At 37.3% G+C, this 26,837-nt stretch overlaps 1 protein-coding gene across 3 annotated transcripts in view; it reads left to right on the top strand.

Moving 5' to 3' along the window:
• CRACD (capping protein inhibiting regulator of actin dynamics) overlaps positions 1 to 26,837 on the top strand; it is a 207,017-nt gene that overhangs the window by 53,784 nt on the left and 126,396 nt on the right. The window lies entirely within an intron of this gene.

Below are 26,837 nucleotides of genomic sequence, written 5' to 3'. Positions count from 1 at the left end.
AAAAGATGCTCTTCGTTTTTAAAAAATTTATCTCCCATGGAAGATCATTGAATTTAAACATGTTTATTGAGTATAGGGTCAATTTGATCAATATGTTCAACTCTAAGTAATTAAAAACCTAACACTGGTTTAAGCAAATGAGGCTTTTGTCTCACATAGTAAAATGCCTGGGGTAGGCTGCCCTTGGCTGATCTGGTGGCTCCATGATGTCATCATGAACTTAGGCTCCTTCTGTTCTTTCATTTCTCCTTGTAGGCCTTGTTCTCATGCTTGTCAGTAGATGCGTGTTGCACCTGCAGGTTCTGTCTACATTTCAGACAAGAAGAAGGGGAAGAAGGATGAGGGACAGAAGGGGCATGCCAGGAGAATCTGGCTCCTTCAAAATCTTTCCTAGAAAATACTCCTGTGACTTCTGCTTACCTTTGATTGGCCAAAAGTAGGTCATGGCTGTGCATAGCTGCAAGGGAGCCTAGGAAGATCAGTATATAGCTTTTTAGCATCTGTAGGAAGGTGAGGAGTAAGTAGATTGTGAATGACTTTTGGATAATCAAACTTATAAAATGAATTTCAGGAAATAGATCTACCTTTAGTTGTTTTTTTTAAAATAACTTTTCTGGAGAACTATTTTTCAAACTGTAGAGTGAGACTTAGAGGTTCGTAAATATCAACCTAGTCAGTTACTACCATTATTAAAAAGAATGAAATAGAGTAAAATAAAAAAGAATAGAGAATATCAGAGTATATCTCACTTTATTATGGCAAATATTTTGTGAAACACTTGTTTTATTTATATATTTATATTTATATGTAGTAGGTGGGTACTGGGTCACAATGCAGAATATTTTTTACCTGTGCGTTCTAGCCAAAAACTTTGAAAGCCATTGTTCTGGAGAATTGTTGATTTGACAAGTATTTATTATTACAAGCAATTTGGGGGTAAATGTTGAACTTATAATAGAGGAGATAAAACATGTATAAATGTTTGTGATACAGGAAAAAATCTATATGTGCTATAAAAAATACCAATTAAAAAGTGCTGTGGACGGTCAGTGCAGTTGGATTTTTAGTAATTCTAACGGGAGCAGAGGTGTGGAAAGGTCTTTGAAGAGAGTAGCATTTGAACTGAGACTTGAAGGATCAGAGGGTCCTCCTTTTAATCTGCCCCTATAATGCACTGGGCAGATTCACATCTGTGTTAGAGCTCATTGTGCCCATATCAGAACCCTAAGTTACTTCACAACCAAGATGTTTTAGAATTATAAAAATTTTAAGAATATCTTTATTTCACTCTGGACCTGTTTACATATTTTGTCTCTTAAAAATGACTGCATTTTCTAAACCCCACAATATCAGGGTGACTTTTGGACAAATCATCTTTACCTCCAGGTCTCAAATAATAATTGCTGTTCTTATCTTACTGGAACAATAGGATCATATATGTGCTCCATTATTTTTCCAGGAAGATAATGGCAAAGCTATTAGAAATATAAGATTGGTGTTGCCAGTAGAGTAAAACAAAATTTGCAAAGTGCTGCCCTGGCCAGTGGTTGCTGGTTTGATTCCTGGTCAGGGCACATGCTCATGCTGTGGGCTCGATCCCCAGTAAGGGGTGTGCAGTAGGCACATTGATGTTCCTCTCTCTCTCCCCCTCTCTCTAAAAATCAATAAATTTGTTTTTAAAAAAATCAAAGTGCTCCTAGATTTATAGAGTTTTAGTGTTGGAAGATGCTTCAGCGATATGTGGTCCAACCTCACCTATTCATACTGAGGAAATGGAGATGCAGAGAGATTAACCCAGGATGAAGCATAACCCAGGAACCCAACGTGGTCAGCACTGCCTAGCCCATTGCTGTTTTTTCACTGTCTCCAGTTAGTAAATTTAAGAGAGATGGGGAAGTGAGAACCCAGGAGAATGCTGCCTCAGGATCTTCTGTTCTTGCTAGAAACGAATGGTTTCACACCCTGTAAATTATCTGATACTGATGCAGTCAGAACTACCGGACTTCGTCGCTTTCATCCCCACTGCTCTGCCCTTCGGTCAGCGCTCTCTGGGTTCTGCAGTCATTAGAATTCCGAGGTTACTGCTGAGGATACAGTGACCCATTTTCGGAATCAAAAGATCAGCCAGCCTGTCTCCTTGCCAGTCAGTGTTAGGTGTTTGCTGCTCCTTGTTTTCCTCGGCCTGCACTCTTGAATAATTGCTCTGATCAGCAAGCGTAGTCATCTCTCTGTGTAGTGTGGAAGGTGATACTAAGTTGTACCAGTCCTGTCCTGTAAGATATTATGATAAATTTTCTTTATGATGTGCATACATAGATAATATCCAGTTCCGTGAATGACTGGACTCCTGTTCTTTGACTCAGGAAGCATAGCACCGATGTTCTGGCTTCATAACAGCTTAGGGGAAAGTGACTTTTGTAAGAAAAGAAATAAATCGAACACATTTAGCCTAGAGCCTAGACGTGGCAGGTGGGCCCTTTACGTAATCAGTGTAGGCATTATTGCCCATTTCTGTGGGGTGGACATTCTTGTCTTCATTTTTCAAGGTCAGAGTAAATAATGAAGCTGTAATTCAATCCCAGATCCTTTTAACTCCACTCAGTACTGCACCATGCTGGTCATATAGGACATTAGAAAGGGATCTTTGCTTAATAATAAACTTCTTAAAAGGACTGGATATTCACCGGCTTTGGTGTAGCAATTTCAGTTCTCATCAAATTTGTCAAACCTCTGCCCTATCTTATTTTAGCTTCCTGATTGTAAGTAAACTTATGCAATTTAAAAATAAGTGCCATAATATAGCTTCCTTTTGGCTTTTTCCAAGTGACTGGGGTTTTTATTTTTTAAGTTGCTTTTCCATAAAAAGAGCAATACTTTATGAATATTGAAAAATGCTGAAAACAAAGCCCCTCTTCCACATTATTTATTTCTATTCAACTGACAGATTTTCACCATCAGTGACAGTGGAATATATGTAATACCATTATAATAAGCTACATCAACCAGAGGCTGACCAACTGAACCAGAAGGAACCACAGAGATCATTTGGCCCAGCCTCCCTATTTGCTACAATATAAATTATCCCTTTCCCTGTCCTGCATGCTCCTGAGTGAGTTCGTCCATCTATCTGTCCATTCATCATCTATCCATCCATCCATAACACTGAGTATCTACCACATGCTAAGTACTGGGTTGGATCCTGGGGTTACAGTGATGAATTCAATACCCTCTTTGATTTCACGGTACCTACAGATCTAGGGAGAAATCTGGCTGTAGTGCAGTATAAGTGTAGCAGTGTTGCCATAAACTATGAGAGCTATGAGGACACACTGGTAATTCTGCCTCAGCGTTTTCATCCTTTGTTGTAGTGAGTGAATAGGAAACTTAGGGTTTCATTTTGTTTTTGTTCATGGATACTTAGAATGTTTAAAGTAGAAAAAGATCAGAGGCAGTAGGTTGTTAATATTAACAGGGAAGGAATATAAGAATGAAATACTTTCTCAATCAGGTCCTTTTATGTAGTAACAGTTGTATGTGCATAATTAGAGAAGGAGCTCAATCTTTATTTACTGTATAGTGAATATTTTTTACTCAGATTAAAAACAAATAGAACAATAAAGCCATTATTTAAGTTTCCTCCATGCGGCCAGAATTGTAGTAAGATTTGTCATTGTTGTCATCATAGTAGCTAACATTTATTCTGTGCTTTCTCTGTGCCAGACCCTGTACTAAGCACTTTACATGCATCATCTCATCTAATTCTCACAAAAACCATACACAGTGATTACTATGATATCCCCATTGTACAGATAAGGAAACTGAGGCCCAGAGAGATTATGTTACTTGTCCATGATCAGCTAGCTCCTTGAGTGGCAGAGTTAGGACTGTCTGTCTCAGAGCCCATGCTCTTAAGTATTACTCTGGATAAACAAGTAAAAGATAGGGACCTCTAGCTTAGGAAAGTTTATACTTTTTATTACAAGGCAAAATTTTAAGGAATACTATGAAGCCATATATAATCCTAGCCACTAGACCACCAGGGAGCCACTGTATATAATCAAGTTCCATTCTCAGTCTTTTTTCTTCCATGCTCCCTCGCCAATCTCATGTAGCCCCATGATGCTAATCCTCTCAGCTGATGACTTCTAAAACTTTATCAGCACCCCCATCTTTCTTATGACTCTAAACCTGCTTTTTTAATGCTTTTCTAATGTCTACTGGACCTCGGCTCACAGTTGTGCCACAGGCATGTCATGCATAGTGTGTCTAAAGATAAACTTAAGAGCTGCTCATTCTGTTCCAGAATTCGTTAAGGCATCGCTTTCTGTGCCCTTCTCCACAGCACACGCATCCAGATGCTGCTTTTCCTTTCTTCCACCAACCCCTAGCTGCCTCCACCCTCTCTATGGTTTACTGCTCCCAGTCATTTATTGAAATGTCCTGATTTTAGGATTTTGTGGTGAAATTAACTTAATAGGTCTTACAAAGATGAAACTAGTCAAAATTCTCAGACTGCTTGGATGTGAAGGAAAAAGTCATGCTAAATCAACTTCCACTGGTCATATATATATATATTTTAAATATATATATTTAAAATATCTTTTTATTGATTTCAGAGAGAGGGGAGGAGAGGGAGAGAGAGAGAGAGAAACATCAATGATGAGAGAGTCACTGATCGAGCCCACAACCCGGACATGTGCCCTGACCGGGAACCGAACCCTGATCGCCTGGATCCTAGGTGGATGCTCAACCGCTGAGCCCCGCCGGGCCAGGCCACTGGTTATATATTTAAGTCTGTCATACGTGTCAGAATTCTGCCTTGGTTTCAAAGTAGTTGAGGTTTGGGGCTTACTGTGAGCTACTTCTTTGTGCTCCTCTAGCACTTTGTATATTTCTATCTCACTGGTCATGTTTTCATAATTATTTGCTTATATTTATAATTCTGTTGAACAGTAGACTCTGGTCCTATATGTCTTTGGAGCCCAATCACCACCAGCAAGCACAATGCCAGACACAGAGCAAACATTTAGTCATGTCTGATGCTTAGAGGAACGATTCATAATAATTTTAACATCAAAAATTAACCACAACTAAGGTAGGAACGCATAACTTAATTTTCTAAGATGTTATCAAATTGTTCTCCGTTAATAAGCAGCCGATCAAATAATTTTAGAAAATCTTAGCCTTTACATCAGTTCACACAATAAAAATGTTAAATGTCAGAATTTACAATTTCTCTACTTAAAAATCTTGAGCAGTTGTTTATCAAGTGTCCTCTCAGCTCTGATTATAAAGCTTCAGTGTATGGTTTCTTCCCTGAAGGATCTTAAAACCTGATGTGATGATAAGACAGGTAGTATGCCATGGTAACTAGGAGAATGTTTATAAATAATCATGTATGAACCATAATTTGTGCATTAAAACCAGCACTTAGCAGTTTGGCTTTTGTTTCATACTTCTTATGTGCAAGACAATTATCTATTTGACTTGAATTGTCCTGCCTTTTAAAAAACATGTTGCCTTATACATGTGGTATCACACAATAACAGAGATTAGTCTGTTCTTGCATTTGACAGCAAGAACACAGAAGCAGTCAACAAAACTAGTTCTGATACTTATCTTCAAGGTCTTGGTTTTTTTAATACGTACTACTAAGTGATTGATCGCAGAACAGAAGAGTATCACAGACACTGGTGTGCCTAGTGCATTTAACCTGGGGTGGTTCATTTTTTAACACCCCCTCCTCTATACAACATAATTGTTTTTGCTAATAATTTATTATCAATAATAGTCATTATTTTCTATATAATGATCATTATTATAATATCAGTAAATAATCATTATTAAAGAATGACATTCTTGAAACAAAGTTCTAAACAAATTTCAATTTTAAATATACTATTTATGTTCAGTAAAATACTTCCTGTATAAAATAAAATTTGCATTTACCAAACAAAAATATCACATCTTGCAGTTCATACTGCTTACTGTTTTAAATGCAAATTAAAACTTAAAGTGGTTGCATAAATGACAGAAAGGAAGTAACTGTAATTCTATTTCTTCATCTTATAATCACTAGACTTTTTTTAGTTGGACCTACTGTTTAAGTGCAGGAATATGTAGCATGACGGGGTTACATGAACTGTTAAGCCAGGTGTCACAGTTGTGAACCATTACGAACTTATTCTGAAAATGAATCTGTGAGTCTAAACCCACTTCCACAGATGTGTAAGTGGGCATTCTCCAAACTAACTTCTCTACAGAACACATGTTTATTAGAGATACAGAATTTAAAATGTGCTCATTTGAAGCTTACATATATTATTCAAACTCAACAGTGACTACAGTAATTGTTTAGAATTTAGACTAATGAAGATTTTGGGGGGGGAGGAATATTTTATCACTGATACTGTTTTGAATTGGCAACCCATGATGATAATAAAAAGCAGACTGAGTTTTAGGCAGTTTATCCATGCTTTAAAATTGTCTACAGACCTGACATCCCCTTATTGTCTGTACCTGGAGCAGACCACTCCCACTGCCCTGGGCTTGGGACACCACTGATCAGTTCTGAGTTATTGTTGTTTCAACTTCTCTTTCATGTTTCCATTTATTGTAATCCTCACTAATAAGCATACATTACCTGCTTGGGTGGAGTCTGACCTCCCTCCTGGACTCAGCAGTCTGCCTCTGCCTGCTCAGCACTCTGACCTTCATTCCCCATCCTCAGTAATATTAGATTTCACCAAACCATCGTCATCAGAGAAGAGGCAGGAGGCCATCCCTCTTCACTAAGCGTTGGCTTTATCATCTTTCAAAATCTCAATAGTAGAAACAGTTATTAGTGAATCAACTTGATTTGCATTTTCCAGCCCTACTTATGCTGGTGTGACCTTAAATCCACAGATGAATATCAGTGATGTATTGCCTGAGGACAAAATGTGTTTCCAAATAAATTGGTTCACTAAAGGGCAGCTGGGATGACTTCTTGTTATTCTGCATCTTGGTGTCTTTTTTTGTCAATTAAGATGAAAGAACATAATGTTTCCTCACACTGTTATAGGCATAGATGTGTCACAGCCAAATGCCACATCCATTAAATTTTGGAAAATCTGGAATGACATTAAAGTGATTAATAACTATCAAAGTAAGACAGCGTTTTATATGAGATTTTAATGGCAGTAGAGTAGAAATGGTAGATTTCCTTTTAGTATGATCAGCTGATGACCATTAATAATAGCTAACATTTGTTGAGTGCTTACTATGTGTGAGACACTCTTCTAAGTAGTTCATGTGGGTTTGTTGAGGTAGGGACTCTTATTATTCCCATTTTATAGATGAGGGAATTGAGGCATAGAGAGATCAAGCAGTTTTCTTCATATCACACAGCTAGTAGGTGCCATAGCTGGGATTCCAATCTAGACAATTTCGCTCCAGAGACCAGACTACAAATGACTATACTCTTGACGGTTCTTAAAAGGACCATTGGGTGTCACTGAGTTCTTAGAAATGCTGGAACCTAGCAGGCATGCAACAAATGATTACTGAAATAAAATCAGTTATACATAGATCCAAGATTTGAAAAACCACACATCCTGATTAACCACCATGTGTCCATAACTGTAACTAATAGGGCTTCTTTACTTAAAAAAAAATACCTTTAATGATGGAAACTTCCAAACATATGCAAAAGTAGAGGGTATAGTGTATAGAACCCTTGCAAACCCATCACCCAGATTTCACTATTGACACATGACCAATATTGTTTTCTCTCTACCTTTCCACTGCCACACCCAATGGAATATTTTAAGGCAGATTCCCGATATCATAGTATTTTATCTGTAAATTCTTCATTATGTATCTTATCAAAAAGGACTCTTTTAAAATATGTAACCTCAATTACATTATCACACCTGAAAATTAATATCTAATATCTAGTCAGTGCTCAAATTTTCCTATTTCTTTTTAAAATTTATTTAAATTTTTTATTGTTGACACTCTTGCAGATATCCCCCATTTCCTCTGCTTTTGCCCACCTCCACCCAGTCCCCAACCCCCATCCCTGGCCCTCACCACACTATTGTCTGTGTCCTTGGGTTATGCATATATACATATATGTTCTTTGGTTAATTTCCTCCCATCTCCCCCACCTCCGTCCCCTCTGACAGTTGTCAGTCTGTTCCATATATCCATGCCTCTAGTTCTATTTTGTTCATCAATTTATTTCATTAGATTCCACCTATTAGTGAGATCATATGGTATTTGTCTTTCTCTGACTAGATTATTTCACTTAGCATAATAATCTCCTGGTCCATCCATGCTGTTGTGAAGGGTAAGAGATCCTTCTTTTTTATAGCCACATAGTATTCCATTTTGTAAATGTAGGGCAGATTTTTTTATCTGCTCATCTACTGATGGGCACTTGGGCTGTTTCCAAACCTTGGCTATTGTAAATAACGCTGCTATGAACATAGGGGTGCATCTACTCTTTCTGATTGGTGTTTTGGGATTCTTGGGATATATACCCAGATATGGGATCACTGGGTCAAAAGGCAGCTCCATTTTTAATTTTTTGAGGAACCTGCATACTGTTTTCAACAGTGGCTGCACCAGTCTGCATTCGCACCAACAGAACACTAGGGTTCACTTTTCTCTGCATACTTCCCAGCACTTGTTGTTTATTGATTTATTGATAGTAGCCATCCTGGCAGGTGTGAAGTGATACCTCGTTGTGGTTTTAATTTGCATCTCTCTGATGATTAACGACGTTGAGCATTTTCTCATATGTCTCTTAGTCATCTGTGTGTCCTCTTTGGAGAAGTGTCTATTCAGGTCCTTTGCCCATTTTTAAATTGGATTGTTTATCTTCCTGGTGTTGAGTTGTATAAGTTCCTTATATATTTTGGAGATTAATCATGTGAATATGTTCTCCCATACGGGTGGGCTCCCTTCTCATTTTGTCGAAGGTTTCTTTTGCTGTGCAGATGCTTTTTAGTTTAATGTAGTCCCATTTGTTTATTTTTCCTGTTTTCCCTGCCCTCGGAGACAGATTGGCAAAAATATTGCTCCGAGAGATGTCTGAGACTTTACTGCCTATGTTTTCTTCTAGGATTTTTATGTTTTTGTGACTTATATTTAAGTCTTTTATCCATTTTGAGTTTATGCTTGTGTATGGTATAAGTTGGTGGTCTAGTTGCATTTTTTTGCATGTACCTGTTCAATTTTCCCAGCACCATTTATTGAAGAGACTTTTTAATCCATTGTATGCTCTTGCCTCCTTTGTCAAAAATTAATTAACCATAAAAGCATGGGTTGATTTCTGGGTGCTCTGTTCTGTTTCATCAATCTATATGCCTATTCTTGTGCTGGTACCAGGGTGTTTTAATTACAGTGGCTTTGTAGTACAGTTTGATAGCCAGTATTATGATTCCCTCCAACTCTGTTCTTCTTGCTCAAGATTGCTGAAGCTATTCAGGGTCTTTTTTGGTTCCATATAAATTTTTGGAATATTTGTTCTAGATCTGTGAAATATGCCATTGGTATTTTAATAGGAATTGTGTTGAATCTATAGATTGCTTTGGGTATTATGGACATTTTAATGATGTTAATTCTTCCAATTCATGAACATGGTATATGCTTTCATTTGTTTGCATCTTCCTCTATTTTTTTCTTCAATGACCTATAGTTTTCTGAGTACAGGTCTTTTACCTCCTTAATTAAGTTTATTCCTAGGTACCTTATTTTTTTGTTGTTGCGATAGTAACTGGCATTGTTTTCTTAGTTTCTGTTTCTGAGAGTTTATTATTGGTATATAAAAATGCCACTGATTTCTGGATATTAATTTTGTACCCTGCTACTTTGCCTAATTCACTTATTAGATCTAGTAGTTTTTTGGTGGTGTCTTTAAAATTTTCCTATTTCATGAATGTATTTTTATAGTTGGTTTGTTTGAATTGGGATCCAAATAAGATTGCATTTATTTGGTTGATATGTTTCTTAAGTCTCTTTTAATCCATAATTATTTTGTCTTCCTTTCCTTTCCCTCTTACCATTTGTTGAAGAAACATAATCATTTGTTTTCTAGACTTTTCTTTGTTTTCTCACCCTACCTTTGGGTGAGAAAGAGTTGCTATTTATTTCCCTAAAGCCAAGGAGAGGATAGTAGAACAATTGTGGACTGTGATATCCCTAAGTGGAACCACTGGCCACTGGGAAGCCAAGAGGGACAACAGCTGGTTGACAATCCCAGTTTGTTATTGGGGACCTTTTTCTGGGCAATGATTCTTTTATCTTTTATGTTCACACTGATAATAGAGAAACATAGTAAGGTACCAGGAATGCTTTATGAATCCTAAAATACTTATCAAATGATGCCGAATATTAAGTGGTATGTTCTAATTCTTTGAAAACTGGTAAATTTACAGGTATTTAATAAAATTAATGTCAATTAACCAGAATATCCGTTAATTAGAATATCCAGTACTATGTTTATTATCTAGATTCAAGGAATAGAAATCTTGCTAGTAAGAATATGTTGAGTAATTTTTTGAGACCATGTAAATGTTACCCAGTGATTTTTATATACATTGATAATTCTTGCTTCAATAAGTTATTACATGGGGGTTGCAAATGGTGATTTTTTGAATTTTATTGTTTCTTCTGCATTTATTAGTTGGAATCCTTCTGTAAAGAAAAACTTTCCTTATTTTTCCTCTCTTATTTGCTCTCTGATTATACTCCCTGTCTTTCTTTTATCATATTATGCTCATGGATTTTAATTTTTAAATATTGATAATATTTTACTGTCATTCTTTTCTATGGTTATATTTAATGCCCAAGTTTGGCCAGAGGGATCCCCTTCAAACCAGTTCCTGTCAGCCTTTACCATAATTGCTTAGTCTTAGAGCATCTTCTTGCTTTCTAGCCTAACCAGCTATTCCAGGATCACCTTGTATTTTCTCCGCCCCAGACTAGAGCTCAGCCATTTGTTTAAGCATTCCACCTCTGTAGTGGAAAATGGTATTCAAAAACCAAGATCTGGGCACTAGGTGTCCCAGCTGCTTCTTTCCATGCCTCTTTGACGTGGCCTTAGGTCTTGGGCTAAGGATGGGGAGGAGATACCAGATCCTTCATCCCTACTGAGACAGCCCCTAGATCCCTTAGGATTGGCAGTGGTTGAATGAACAGTATTTCTAGTTTTTCTCTTCTCTAAGGATGAAAATTTATAGGCTCTTTTCTCATTGACTTAAAATTTTACCTTCTCTTTTGCTCTCAAAGAATAATGGAGCTGTAGCCTCTTTGGAGTTTACAACTTTTTACTTAGAAATTGTCTTAGCCAGTAGTTCTCTACCAATTTTGAGTCTCAGCCCATTTTCAAAATTTGATGAAAGTGGACTCTAACCCTGGAAAAATATTCATATACAAAAAATGTTTGCATACAATTTTTTTTTTGAGTTCTGGGACTTCTAAAGCCCAGTCATCTATGTGAAACCCTGCTTATGATCCCAGGTTATGTTTCAACCTGCCTTATTATATATATGGAAGCTTGGGATCAGTGAAGGTTTAGGTGACATCATTAAGGAACAAACTAGACCCTAGGGTTTTTGTTTATTTGTTTGTTTTTTCATTCTCATGGAAAAGAACTGGTTTACCCCCACTTATATCTCACAATAGTTCTGGAAGGTAGTGAGAAAAAGACCTTCAAATAAAAAGAGTGGTCTTGTGCAGAGAGGAAGAGGAGATTTTTATTTTAAGAACACGAGTCCATAGAAGCAGGGCACCCGAGTTTTCCAGTTTAAAAAGAATAGAATTCTTTGTTAATGAAATTATGTTTTCTAGAATTCTTTTTCTTGCTTTCTCCACCTTAATATTTAACATGGAAAGTGGCTGATAATTTTTGAGGCAGAGGCCAAACATGATGTTTTGGGAAATTAATAGATTATGGAACTTCTCTCCCTGTAGTACAGCACCTGTTACCTGAGGGTCTCATAAGCTATATCTGGGCATGTGTGGCTGGCTTTAAAAAACACTGTCATCAGTCATCAAGTGTCCTGTTAGTGTGTGTCAGTTGTCTCTGAGCCATACGCAGTTCTTTAGGACTAACGTATGGTTGTCTGCAGAAACTGTTATTCAGCACACCATGACCTGCAGCCTGGAAAGCCTCATTAAATCTCCGCCTTGCTCGGGAGAGCCAGAGCCCCCTCCAAGGCAGCACATCTCCAGGCTGTCAGTAGACTTCGTTTGCACAAAGGGATACTTCTGTTACATTGTCCTTGGATCGCATTGGGTGGAAGAGGGAAATGTGACCGTTTTCTGTCTAGTGTTTTCTTGTTGTGAAGGAGATAGTACAGGGAGGCACTAGAATTTGAGCGAAATAAGATGGGAGTTGTCACTACATCCCATTGTCACTATGTCCCATAGTATCAGCAGTTCCTGGCTTGCACGTGCGTGTGTGTGTGTGTGTGTGTGTGTGTGTGTGTGTGTGTAGGGGGTAGGGGTGGTATTGAGGGGGCTGGATGTTAATGCTGGAAAAATATAGCCACTTAAAATGTAGGCAAACCGGGGAGTGATTTCAACCCAACTGGCTAGACTGAGAGTCTATAAAATAATAGATTTTAACACTGTTTTTCAAAGCATTGCCTACAGACCTCTGAGAACACTGATGGCAGAGTTTTATCAGGATGAAACGGTTCCTGTTTCTCTCTCCTGGTGTGTAAAGGAATCCTTAGTCATTGCTGACTCCGGAATTCTTTAGTCTGTTGACTGGTCTTGTAATTAATTCGTTTGCTGGGCAGATCCCTCATTCCATCACTGTAAATGCTTTTTGACAAGGGTGATTGGATCATTTTCTGCTGTTTCGAGATGCAGCAAAACCGGCAAAGCAATTAGGAAAGTGTTTCAGTTTTGATGTTTATGAACTAGATGGATAGAAATAATAGTTCATATAAGATACAAATAAAAATATTTCTTGTTTTTGAACCTCCTACATAAAATGTTCTCTTCTACATTTAAAAAAAAAAAAATCAAATACGATTCTGTGATAGCTGGACAAATGCTAAAGATATTTTAAAGTGAATAATGCACTTGGTTATATTGATATTGTTTGAACCAACAAGAAAATATTTCTGAGGTAAAAAGTTCTTGAAGTAGTATTTTGGGAATTTGTTAAAAATCTAACAGTACTACTGAATTTTACCTACTTGTAACATTTTTTTTCTTTTAATGTTCATTATAAGGATCTGATTGATTCTGAGAAAACAAAGATAAAGCATTAAGACTTTGTATGCACTGGCTTTTTGCTATATGGGTTTAGAGATTTAGGTGGGGGAAGAGGTGGAGGGGAAGTTGGGGAGTGTGGAGTACAGCTAGATTTGCTATGACTTTATAGATTTTTTGGCTTGTTAGAGGAACTCTCCATAAACTGTTTACTTTCTCCTGGGCTTGCTGCACTGTGGGGCTGCCGCCACCAGGTGGATGCTGGTGCCTAGGTGCGGCCGCATGGTCCAGGCTGGAAGACATCTCAGTGATTCACCAGTTAAACAAGCATTTATTTAACTTACTGTGCCTCAGGCACTGTGCTAGGGGCTGGGCATGCAAAAATCTTGTTCAAAGATGAGTAAGACAGAATCCCTGCCTGTGAGAGACAGACACAAAACCAGTGAAGTGATAGAATTATGCACACAGCGCTACAGAAGAACAGAGAAAAAAACATATGCCTAACCTTTGTTTTATGGAAAGTGTCCTGAAGGGAACCTCCATCTGAGCTACACCTTGAATAACTATGAGTCAGGTTACAGTGAGGATAGTCTTGCACATAACTGATTCTAAGACTTATGTAAATTGTGTTTTTCTGTAAAACTATAACCATAAACTCAAATTTAAAAACCTCTAAATCTCCAATTGCTAAAAGTAATCGTTAATAGAATACATGTAGGGAAATTATTTAGAGCAAGATTTAAAAGACTGTAAATGTCTTAATATGTTTTATCATCTTCTAGTTAGTCTCTCACTATTAACAACCAGTTTTATTTTAATCTTAGTTTAAAACCACCTGAAAATTACCTTAAACCTATTAAGATCAAAACTCAGTGTGGTTCCTCCCTTCCCTACCTCTCTGTCTGTTTTATATGCTGTCTGTCTAACCTGTCTGTATCTTATCACCTATCAGAATTAAGGACTTTGAGGTAGTTTGGAATAAAAATTTTTAAAAAGCCTGCATCTAGTTCATGTTTTCATTCTCTGGTTGTTAGTGCATAATGTGCAATAATTGCACTATTGTTTTCTGTTTCTTTGCCTGACACAAAATTGGTTTCCTGCCAGCTTGACTTGCACTCCGCCCCGAGAGGCTGCTTTTGCCAGGTTACTTCTTGTTACTGAATCTAATAGGCATTTCTCAGTGCACATCTTTCTTGAAAAGATTGTCACTTCTTTGCTTAAAACCATTGTTTCCTCATTGCTTTTAGGATGAAGTTCAGACTCCTTAATGTGGCTGTATCTAACCCCATTCATTCCTGGAGACTTTATTTCTTATGCATTTCTCCACTCTCTGTTGTGAGCCCAAACAATTGACCTCCTTTCACTTTTGAATGTACCTTGGTGTCTCTCACCTCCAGGACTTGCTGTTCCCACTGTCCTCCTTTCTCTACACCTTTGCTGGCAAACTACTCATCCTTAGGCCTGAGTTTAGACTTAGGCTTTCCTTGTGAAGGAATGAAACCCCAACCATGTCCTTAAAAAATCCATCTACTTCCTTCAATCTCAGTTCCAGTCTTTCCAGTCTAAACAATCATCATTATGCCTCAGGACTACTCTAAAAGCTCCCTACCTGGTTTTCCTGCTACTACTCTTGCCCCTCTGCATAATCCATTCTGCACACATTCACAAGAATCATCTCTTAAAAATATAATTTAGATTGTGTAACTTTTATTTTAAACCCCCCACTGACTTACAATATATAATTCAACTCAGGTGACCGGGCACCTGACCACTTGGCAACGGCAAGTTCCTGTCTTATCTTTCTACATGCTCAGGTACAAGGTGGGCATCCAGGTGATCCAGAATGTATGTATGTAATTTTAAGAATGTTACTAGAATAAAAATATAAGCTAAAAATTTCTTACAGAAATGTTCAGACTTTTGAGGTACCTTCCCTCTTTGAGAAACACTCAAGTATCTCTCTGGAAAGCCTTTGCTGGCACCTCACCACACCCCCACCACTCTGTGTGATGAACCCCTTTTCTGTGCTTCTTTCCTTAGGACTTTCATTTGTCGGGTAATTAAGCGCCTTGAGGAGTCCTAGATTATAGTGATGAAGAAACTGGCTATGAATTCAATTGCATTTTAAAATATACCTTTAAAAATTAAAAACAATAGTGATTGTCTATATTTGGAACATGACAGTATCTTTGTGTGAAACATAATCTATATAGTGTTCAGACAGTGCTTGGTGCTCCTATGAATTTATTGGGATCCTCAGAATAACTTCATACTCCCCACAAATTGGGAACTACTGCACTAGAGGACTAGCATCTTCCTCCAGAAAAGCTGCTGTAAAATAATAATCATTGGATGGTCATGATAAATGTCCTGTTAGATATGTATCAACTGTGGGATGTCCCTTTCCTGGCTTTAGTGATTGCAGCAAATTCAGAGGGTCTTTGAAAACTGGGACCCGCTCAGAAGCCCCTCAGGAGAGTCTTAATCAGGTTTGAGTTTGCCACCCTGACCAGTCAGTGGATTGTCACGCACTCTGGGGGGGATCAGATTCAACATAGACTTTGGAAAGTATTCTTATTGTAAAGGGATTGTAATTCTTGGGATTTGCCCTCTTTCCTAAGCATCCCTGTTCATCTCTACCAATTTAACTGCTACATTTGTTTCTTCAAGACTCGCCATGAAACATCCTTCTGACCCTTCTGTGTTCTGATTGGCCAGATGCAGACTTTCACACTTCCTCACGGTCCACTTGGCGTTGTTCTGTAACGGCCGCAGTACAGACCAGCCGTGCTGTGGGCCACACTAATTCAGCATGAATGAAATGCACTGTTGGCTCCTGGAGGACAGACACTTTCTTCCCAAAACACCCAGCAGAAGACTGGACAACCACTAGATGCATACTTTTTTTTGTTTATTAGGTATTTTCTTAGACTTTATTTTTCTCCCATCCCTTTCTAATCAGTTAGCTAATAAATCTAAATTTGAATGTTTGCTCTAGTGGTACTGAGCTATTGAAAGAAAGTCAAGGGACCCCTATGAGGCCAAGATGCACCGATTGCCATTGGCCCTGGACAGCAGAGTACTCGAATATCTGACCCATTTTACAACGGCAAACCACACAGAAAAAAGCTGTGGAGGTCATATTGCCCTTGTAGCTTGTACTCTCCCGCTGAGGCACTATTTCAGAACCAACAGACTGGCTGGATTCAATGTCCAAGATTTCCTTATGTCTGCAATGTGAAAAACCTATTTTTCATTAGAAAGTGATCATTTAGGAACAAGAGCAATCAGTGATTATGCAAATTGGATTTCACTCTTTGTATTGAGTACACCAAGTAGCTTGTTAGTATATAGTTATGAAAACTCTGAAGGGCAGTGTGTAGTGTGGGTAAAGGAATAATTGTCATCATTTACCGTTGCCTTCAGAGGTAACGGTAACAACATATTTTGTTGGTGGTGATTTTAGTTATTCTGGAATTAAGTAAGATGGCACTTTGATTTTAGATTCATCTTCCATATCTCACCCTCCCCTATCAATTAATAAATGGATCAGTCAACAAATATTTATTAGGCATTGATATAAATGTGTAAGAGAAAATGTACAAGTCAATGAATATTTACAGGGTATTTAATCTGTGTCAAGCCCCACTCCCATGGAAGAGATACAGCAGTTAACAAGAAGTGACTGCCTGCCTCATTGAATTTACGGTCAGCCTAAAAACAAACAGTAAACAAGTAATTACAAAGGTGACCCAAATTAAATGTCTTCAAAAGTTAAACTGAATTGATACAAAGATAAGTATGACATAGCCAGACTCTTCTCTTAAAGAACTTATAATTTAAGTGTCGAAAGAGATACATACAACTAACTAGAATGCCAAGCAGAATAAATATTGCAGAAAGGGTACTTGGGGGCACAGTCTAGGAAATGATTCATCAGGAACTCGACAGTTACAAAAGGCTCCATGAATAAAGTCAGCCTAGAATGGTAGACATTTTGATGGTCAAATAAAGAAAGGCAAGGCATTCTGGATGTGGGTGATATTAATTATACCTCATATCCATTCCTGTTGATGGTGGGATATTATCAGCTGTATTGCTGATCAAGCTGAACTGAGGGATGTGGCTTGCACCCCAGGCCAAAATGAAGCCTGCAGCATTTCTCCCTTCTCCTCAGTTCCACGGATCTACTCCATTGGAGGCACAACAGTTGGGAAACCACATGCAGCCTTCAAGAGGGAAATGTACCCTGCTGATGGGCCAGCAGCTCTTGGCGGGGAGAAGGGGCTCTCCCGAAGCTGGCTGTGCCTGAGCACCGACCTCCCTCCCTAATCAGATGGCTATGCCTCTTGATTAAATAGGAGTAATGGTAAGAATGAAGGCTCCTTCCTCATTATTTCCCTAAGAGAGCAAGACTATGGGCAAAAGTTCCCATATTATAGGCAAGCTGAAAATTTGAGAAGAATAGAAGAAATCTCCATACGCAGGATAAGAAAACAGACAGTTTTAATGACAAATTGCATGATTCAATCTGAGAATTGTACAGAGATCAGAGATCAGGGAGGATGTCAGCAGGTCCCAAAATGGTAGGGGAAGGCTGATTGCCTTGGAGAGGGTAGAACTTGAGCCGTATCTGTGATTCAGATGGAAAGAACAGATGCACCCTGGTGGTTGTTTTTTTTTCTGCGTAGCATGTAGTACATCAGTAGAAAACAAGCTGAGTTATATGTTTTTTTGCTAAAAGCCATGTGGCAACTCAAGCAGTTTCTTGGAACAGTGCATTATTTGGCAAAGAAAAGCAGATTGACTTTGGGAGCTCCAAAGCAATTTTAGCTAAGGGGGTACCCAGGTGGCATAAAAAGGAACAAAGAAATGTCAATTGCTTTCAGTGCTCCCTCCACCCTCCAAATTAGTGTTGCTTAAGTGTCTGCTCTATTGTTTCCTGAGCCCTTCACCTCCGCCTACTCTTCTGGTAATGGAAAATAGGTATCTTATTTTAAATATGTTTCATGGGTGGATGCCAACACCCTGAAGACAGACTTCCCGAACTCCTTTATAAGATGTTGAGTGGGTTGGGAATGAAGAAATGTGAAATGGCAGGTTAAAGGAACAGTAAACAGTTGAGTGTTTAGGGTACTTTTAAACAGTTTTATTGAGATAAATTGACATACAGTACACTGCACGTACCTGAAGTGTGCAATTTGATGAGATTTTACATATGCATAACCTGACATTTACCTCTACCCATGGCTTTAGTAGCATCTCTCAAATTTGATATATCATGTTTTCATTTTTATTCCATTCAAAACATGTTCTAATTGACCTGTTGATTTCTTCTTTGCCTCAGGGGTTAGTTAGAAGTGTATTTTTTACTTTTTAGATATTCCAGACATCTTTCTCCCATTGATATCTAATTTCACTGTGGTCTGAGAACATACTTTGTATGATTTCAGTCCTTTGAAATTTATTTGGCCTTGTTTTTGTGGTCACTTGAGGAGAATATGTTGTATTCTTCTATCGTTGGGTTGAGCGTCCTACAAATACCAGTTAGGCTAGTTCGTTGATAGCGTTGCACAAGTCTTCTATGTTCTTACTGATTTTCTTTCTGCTCATTCTATTAATTATTGAAAGAAGTGTTGAAATCTCTGATACTAATTGTCAGTTTGTCTTTTTCTCCTTTCACTTTGATCAGTTTTTGCTTCATGTATTTTGGAACTCTGTTATTGGGTACATAAATATTTATCATTATGAAATGACCCTCTTTATCTCTAGTAATATTTGTTGCTCTGAATTCTACTTTGTCTGATACTAATATAGCCAGTCTAGCTTTCTTTTGATTAGTGTTATAATTGTATGTATTTCCCTGCTCTTTTACTTTTAGCCTATCTTTGTATTTGAAATGAATTTTTTTTCTTTTTTATGTAACCTGACAATCTCTCCTTTTTAGTTGGAATTAACTTGATTACTGATATGGTTGAGTTTAAAGCTACCATCTGTTTTTTATTTTTTGTCGTTAGTTTTTTCCTCTTTTGGGGCAAGAATAAGTGTTTCTTATAATTCTAGTTATCTCTACTATTGGCTTATTAGTTATATTTTTTATGGTTGCTCTAGAATTTTCAGTATACTTATCAACTCCATATCCAGGTAACATTATGCTATAAGAATCCTCACACATACTATAAGAATCTTACAATAATATGCTTCCATTTCCCCCTACTGACCTTTGTATGTTGTTGCCATACATTTTACTTCTACATGATTTTGGGTTATAAATTCTACAATTTATTATTACTTTTGCTTTAAACATTTAATTATTTTTAAAGGCACTTTAAGAAAAACAAGTATTTTGTATTTACTCCCATATTTACCATTTTGGGGACTCTTCATGCTTTCATATAGATCCAGATTTCCATCTGATATCACTTTTCTTCTACCTAAAGAACTTCCTTTAAAATTTCTTGTAGTGCTATTCTGCCAGGGATGAATTTTATTTCGCCTTTGTTTTTGAAAGATATTTTTATTGCCTAGAGAATTCTCAGTCTTGGCTTATTTTCTTTCTTTCAGACTTTACAGATATACTCCAGTTTTCTGGATCTATTGAAATCTGTCATCTTATCTTTATTGTGTATATACTGTATCTTTTTTCTCTGAGTCTTTAGAGATTTTCCTCTTCACCACTGGTTTTCAGTAACTTGATTTTGTTGTATTTTGGAATGGTTTTCTTCATATTTCTTCTGCCTGAGTTTTTGTTTAGCTTACTGGATCTGAATTTGTACTTTCCAGGAAATTGGGGAAATTTTCAGCCATTATTCTTTCTTCAAATATTTTCTCTTCTCACCTCTATCCTTTCCCCCTGAGACTCCAATACTTAGGTTAGGCCACATAAGGTTGTCCCACAGCTCTGTTCATTTTCTGTTGGTCTGCTCATTTTCTTCATTTCAGTAATTTTGCTCTTTGTATTTCATTTTGGAGAGATTTTACTGCTATGTCTTCACATTTACTAATCTTTTCTCCTATACTATCTTGTCTACTGTTAATTCCATCTAGCATAGTTTTCATCTCTAGAAGTTTGATTTGGTCTCCTTTATCTTTTATTTCTCTATCATGCTCTTTCCTCTGCCTTCTGGAACAGATGGGGTATGTTTTATGTATTCTCAGGCTCTGATGAACCCTCTGGCTGTTAGCTGTTTTAACACTTTACTAATTTTCTCATTTATGTCATTTCTGGGTCTATTTCTATTGATTGATTTTTCTTCTCATTATTGGTCATATTTTTGCTTATTTGCATGTCTGGAATTTTTATTAAGTACTGAGTATTGTTAGTTTTATGTTGTTGAGACCTGGATTTTTAAAAAATTCCTTGAGCCCGGTCGAATGTGGCTCAGCGGTTGAGCGTTGACCTAGGATCCAGGCAATCGGGGTTCAATTCCCGGTCAGGGCACATGCCCGGGTTGTGGGCTCGATCAATGACTCTCTCATCATTGATGTTCCTATCTCTCTCCCTCCCTCTCCCTTCCTCTCTCTGAAATCAATAAAGATATATTTATAAATAAATAAATAAGTAAATAAATAAATACCTTGAAATAGGTTTAGACTTTGTACCCGGATGCAGTTAACTGGGGAACAGTTTGATCTTCCGGGGAAGCAGTTGATCTGTTTGTCTTCCAAATGACCTTTGTTGTGAGAACTAATTAACAGCCATCTGCCTAATGCTCAGTTGTTCCCTCTTTTCAGGCCCTTCTAAGGATCGCACTCCTTGTCATGTATTAGAAGGTCTTTCCAATCTGGCTGGTGGGAACATGACCTGTTATTCATGGTCCTGTGTGAACTCCACTTACTTGTGCCCTCTAATCCGTGGTTGAGGTAGTTTCGTCACATGCCTGTGCCAGTCAGTGCTCAGCTCAAGCCTCGCAAATCTTCAGACCTTTCTCTCTGCGTAGCCCTCTCTTTATTACCACCCTGTCCCTAAACTCCAGCTGCCTTGTTCCCTAACTTTGAAAGTTTCCCTAACTATCTCCTCAACTCAGAGAAATCACTGGGCTGCACTTGGCTTCCTCCACCTGCACTATAGGCTGTAAGTTCTCCCCAGTCAGCAAACTGGCCTTACCTCTTTTACTTCCCTTTTGTCAAGGCACTGGCCTGCATTGACTGTCATCTAGTGTCAGAAAAACATTGCTTCATATATTTTGTCCAGTTTTTTAGTTGTTTACTCTGAGAAAGACAATATTGTCCCTCTTACTTCATCGTGGCCACAGTTCAGGTAACATGTTAAAGAATGAAAAAAGTTAAAAGAAGAGTGTGGATTTAAAGAGTGTTATCTCAGGTATTCTGATCTTTTCAATTTAAGGGTAAAGATAGCAAATTGAATAAGGCCCCTTTCTCCACTGAACTTCAATGGAAAGTTTTTGCATTAAGCCTACTTTCACTGATTAAGCCTTTTCTTTGAATATATGTTTCAAAGGAATAGATATTGTAGTCCAGGTTTAGGTGACAGTAACCCCCAATTGTCCTACATTTGTCTTTGGTGACTTTCTCTGAGATTATAATCTAAAGATTTAAATAATTGATTTAAAAGATAGGTGGGGTGATGAAGGAATGATATTAAATCACTAATACTCCAGTTCTCTGATTCTAAATTCAGACTCTATCTATTCATTGTCCTGTACCATGTAACTGCATTTGAACTCTGTGTGTCAAAGGACAGTTTATCATCCCCTATCAGAAGAGTCTGAAACATGAGATTTGAAAAGCTTTGACCCCACTTAAGACTGGAACTGCCTCTTCTAATTTCAAACCTTTTAACCTAGAAACTGAAAATAACTTGTACCTCTTTTAATCAACAAAGAAAACACATTTGATGATTCCTGTTTCCCATCCTTTCCTGAAGATGTCTTCCCTTTTCTCAGAAGATTTCAAAAAGCTTTGATTATGAGAGCCTCCAATAATCAGGATAACTTTAGTAGGTTTCAGAATTAGGCTAGTTTGTATAGCAATTCATTCTCTGATGAAAGGCTTACTGATGACATGAAAAGTGCTAATGAAATTGTTGCTGGTGTCTATGTATCAGTGGGTCCAAATTAAGCTAGAAAATTCTTTTCTACATTTGTTTTCACCAAAAGGTGCTTCCATATATTCAATTACAGATATCTTTAAGTGATATTTTTTTCCTTATGGTACTTGATTTGTGAAATTGCTTCAGTATTTAATAATCATCATATTGGTCATAATATTACAGTCATGCTTCCAAAGCATTTTTAGGAGCAAGAAAAAACAACCTTGCTTTTCCTTTGTCTCCCTTTTTTTTTTCAGTCTGGAAATAAAGCTCTCTCCCCTCCCCCATGCCTGTCTGTCTTTTTGATGACTGCTTGAGAAAGAGCCATGTTCTTTCATTTTTACTCCAGCTCCAGAGGCAAGGATATAGAGGAGAAATGCAACCCTTTTACAGTCTTGTATCTGGAAAGCTCAGAGCCCGCTCTGTTTTTGACTAGATAATGGAAGGAAGCGGAGGTTCTGGAGGGAATGCTGAGGCATTGCCCACTCAGCTTTCATTTTACATCACAGCCCAGAATCCCCACACTGCCTGGGAAGGAATGCTTGCAAATGCCACAGTGACTGCCCGAGAGGAAGGGAAGGGCTTCAGTGTGCTGAGATGGTTGACATATAGGTGGAACATGTCCCTTGGAATACAGTGCATGTGCGGATTTTTACGTAGGAGAAAAAATGGTGTTTTTGCATTTTTCTTTTTTTTGCACAAATAGAACTATATAGGAAAAAAGGAAAAAGTCCGTAACCATCCCCACATATTTTTACTTTGCTTCCCTTTCAATATGTGCCCATCTACATAATGATTTTGAAATAAAAAATCGTAACATAAATACAACTTGGTATTTATGGTTTGTAAGTCAGCTTCACGCAGCATAAATTTTCTGTGTTCAACAGTTTTCTCTGGATTGCTGTAAATTTGTTTTCTTTTTTTTTCTTTCTCTCTTTACTTGTATTTATGAAGTATGGTCACAGAAGACAGAATCCATTTTCTCCTGTTGCCCTCCCTCCTGTCTAGAGACCCCAAGGCTCGCGGCCCCTGAGCTGGGAAGGGCTGGGAGTCTCAGGCGCTGGCGCTGTGCAGCCAGCTGCTTACTCGGCATCGGCTCGGGGCCAGGGCAGAGCCTGCAGGCGGCTGGGAGTGGGCCTGGGGAAGGGACACTGTTTATTAGCATAAACAGTGCTCTTATTGGTGTCCTGTGCACCTTCTGCTATAGCTGCCCTCTGCTATTTGTATTTGTTTTGCTATTTTAATAACCTCAGTCTCTGAAGCATGTACATAGGCGTCAATAAAAGAGACAAATATTTCCTTAATGAGTTTGATTGAAGAATCTTCCCTGTACTAGATTGAATTTCTAGATTTTTATTCCTAACAGAATGACAAAAATATTTCTATATTATATAACTGCTTGTGCACACAAACATTCCTGTTACCTGAAAAATGTGTATTTGTAGTCCCAGAAAATGAACAACAAATGAAAAACAATTCTGGAAAGCCTAGTTAGCATTTCATAGGGTTAGTTCTTTGAAATAACCACTTTCTCTTTATGTGTCAGCTCTTGTCCCCCTTTCTATCCCATCCATACTGAATCCATAGTCCATTCTAACAGCTATTCCCTTGGCAATATCCTGAACTTTCTTGCCCTCCCAGAATGCAAGCTCAGCAGAAATTAAACCCTGGATGCACCCCAACTATTTGCTTTTTCCATACCTGTCCTCAGGCTGCTGAATTCGTCTGAAAAGCAAGTCATACAACCAAACGTGAATGAATGAATGAAGAGTGAATGAATGAATGAGTGGGAGAAATGTACTCTTCACCAGTATGCGAACAAGTGAAAAGTTGTGGCGGCGCAGCATCATTGTCCTAGAGGCGGGGCGGGGGGGGGGGGGGTCATTGTGGACCAGGATCATCAGAGAAGGGGTGAGGTTTAACTTCTCTTTAGTGTTCTGCCATTATTTCTGGTAACTGCCACCAAGTGGGATTTTATGAAGAGCCAAACCCAAACATTTAACAACAAAACTAAAATTGTTTAAACCCTACATACCAGAGATAAACACCAAATAGATTTTTTGGTGTTTTCCACTAAAGAAACAATGACTGACTTGACAGAAAGTTTACGTAGGGAATAATGGGAGGCTGGAAGATAAAGTTGGGCCAGTTGATAGAAGACCTTCAAATGCTACACAGAGGATTGTAAAACATATTGGAAATATTTTGTTGTGGTTACCTGTCATCTAACGGTAACTTATCTGTGACTAAAACTTTCAGGAGATACTCCAGAACTTGGCACAAAAGTTCCTTAAAGGTTATTCTTTTTCAGTTTAGATATTTACTGTCACTTATGAGATATGTTATGAATTTCAACTTCTTGTTTTCATTGAGTTTGCTTTAATACCCTTTACTCATTATGAAAGCAATAGGTATTCATCAGAAAAAAATCAGAATATAAGAAAAGATTTTAAAAAGAAAAAAATCTTCCTTTTTCCTATACCCAGACGTAACCATTCTTAACATTTTATTGTCTATTTATATTTGTGTAATTTTTTACAACAAAGGGATAATGCTACACAGATTATTTCTTAAATCTTTTTTTACTATATCATGGTTATCTTTCCATATCAAGAAATATGCATCTATACTATAATATTTAATGGCCAGATCCTGTTGCATACCATGATTTAATTAACCACTTCCCTAATGATGGCATTTAGGCTTATTTCATTTCTTCATCTTTATTTTTTTGTGGAAACATTTCCAGAGTATACCATCCTGAAAAGTTTTACCATTTGTACTGTCAACCTTATAAAAATAATTCATTTTCCCATATCCTGGAGCAATTTGGAAATTATCAGATCTTTTCCTGATATACTTTTAAAAAGAACTTTAATGCAATATTTATGCTAGTTGAAATTTTAATTTTTATGTAATTATATCTACCAGCCTTTTATGTTTTTGGCTTTGTCTTCATGCTTACAAAAGCCTACATCTTTCAGCATTATACTGTTTTCTTTTGGTATTCTAATGAGTTTTAAAAAGATTTACTCTTTTGATCTACTTGGGATATATTTAGATATAAGTTATAAAGTAATCATCTTTCTTAACTTTCCCCAAATGTTTATTCTGTTGTCAGAAGAGAAATTATTAAACAATACATTTTTTCCATAGTAATTTAACAGTTCAAATGAGACCTACACTAAGTTCCAGTACATTTTTTTATCTATTCATATATTTTCTAGCTTGACCCCATGATTAACTGTGGTAGCACATTATTAAATTTCAGTGTTATATCCCATTTTATTTTGCTTTTTCACGTTTTTAAAAACATGTTGTGTCACTTCTTTTATTACAAGAATTTTAGATTATAATATCCAATTCTAAACATAAAAATTTTATTGATTTGGTTGGACTTGAGTTAAATTAGAGATTAATTTGAGGAGTTTTTCTTTAAGTTTTTTTTTGTTTGTTACGTTTAGTCTCAGGAATTTTATATTTTTGTTGTTTTCATGAATGGTACCTTTTTCCCCCTTGTTATTTTTTCTAAGTAGGTAATGTGGGAAAGTTGTCCTCTTGTAACTGGAAAACATTAAAATTTCCAATTAGTCCTAAGTAGTATCAAGGCAGATAACCATAAGCTGAAATAATGATCATTTTTGTCTCTTTTTCAGTATTTTGACTCTTTTTTTGTTTTTTTACTTCCTTATAGCTTAAATGTTCAAAATAATAATAGTTTTCTCAGGTCTCCTCCTGTCTTATTTGTTTTTTCTCTGTTGATTTATCATTAAGATTGAATTTTCTAATAAAAATATTAAACATCTTTTTATTTTAAATTTACTGAGTGGTTGTCATGATGAATTTTTAAGTCTATCAAATGTTCTCTATCATTTATTCAAACTATTACATAATTTTTCTCCTGAGGTTGCCTAATGCTGAGAATTGCAGTCTTAGAATTATTTGTGTCTGTTTTCAAGTTTTTAAGGATAAAGCTTATATACAATTCTCGTATTATTTTAATCCTATCCATATTTACCATGATATGTTATTCTTTTATGAGACTGCTGGATTTGACTTATTAATATTTTACTGCAGATTTTACATTCGTATTCACAGATGAGATTGACTAGCAGTTTTATTATTATGGGCGCTATCGTTTTTATCTTTGGTGTTAAATTTGACATTGTTAAATTTTATTCATTCTTTGAATAAACTTATATTGAATTTCTGATATGTGCCTAGAATGCTGCTGGGTACTGGGGATTAATTGGTGAGTAAGACCATAAAATCTCTTGGAGCTTTTAGTCTGGTAGTGTGGAGTTAAGAAAGCAGGATGTTAAAGCACAGCGATGCAAATCTGTAATAAGGGTGCGGGAAAAGCAGGAGGAGCCTCTGTCCCAGATTTGGGGAAATCAGCAAATGCTTCCTGATATCCAGCTGGATATCTCACGGGCATCCTAAATTTCATTTGTTCAAAATGAACTTCATGACTTCATCCATGAAGGGACTCCGCCCATTGTCCTCGCCACCTCACCCGGTTGCATCACCGTCTCCCGCAGGCCAGCAGCCTAGCTGCCAGCCTTTAGGA

Source organism: Miniopterus natalensis, chromosome 1 (genome assembly GCF_054644295.1).
Source record: "Miniopterus natalensis isolate mMinNat1 chromosome 1, mMinNat1.hap1, whole genome shotgun sequence".
NCBI lineage: Eukaryota > Metazoa > Chordata > Mammalia > Chiroptera > Miniopteridae > Miniopterus > Miniopterus natalensis.
This window is presented reverse-complemented; position numbering and strand designations above follow the sequence as displayed.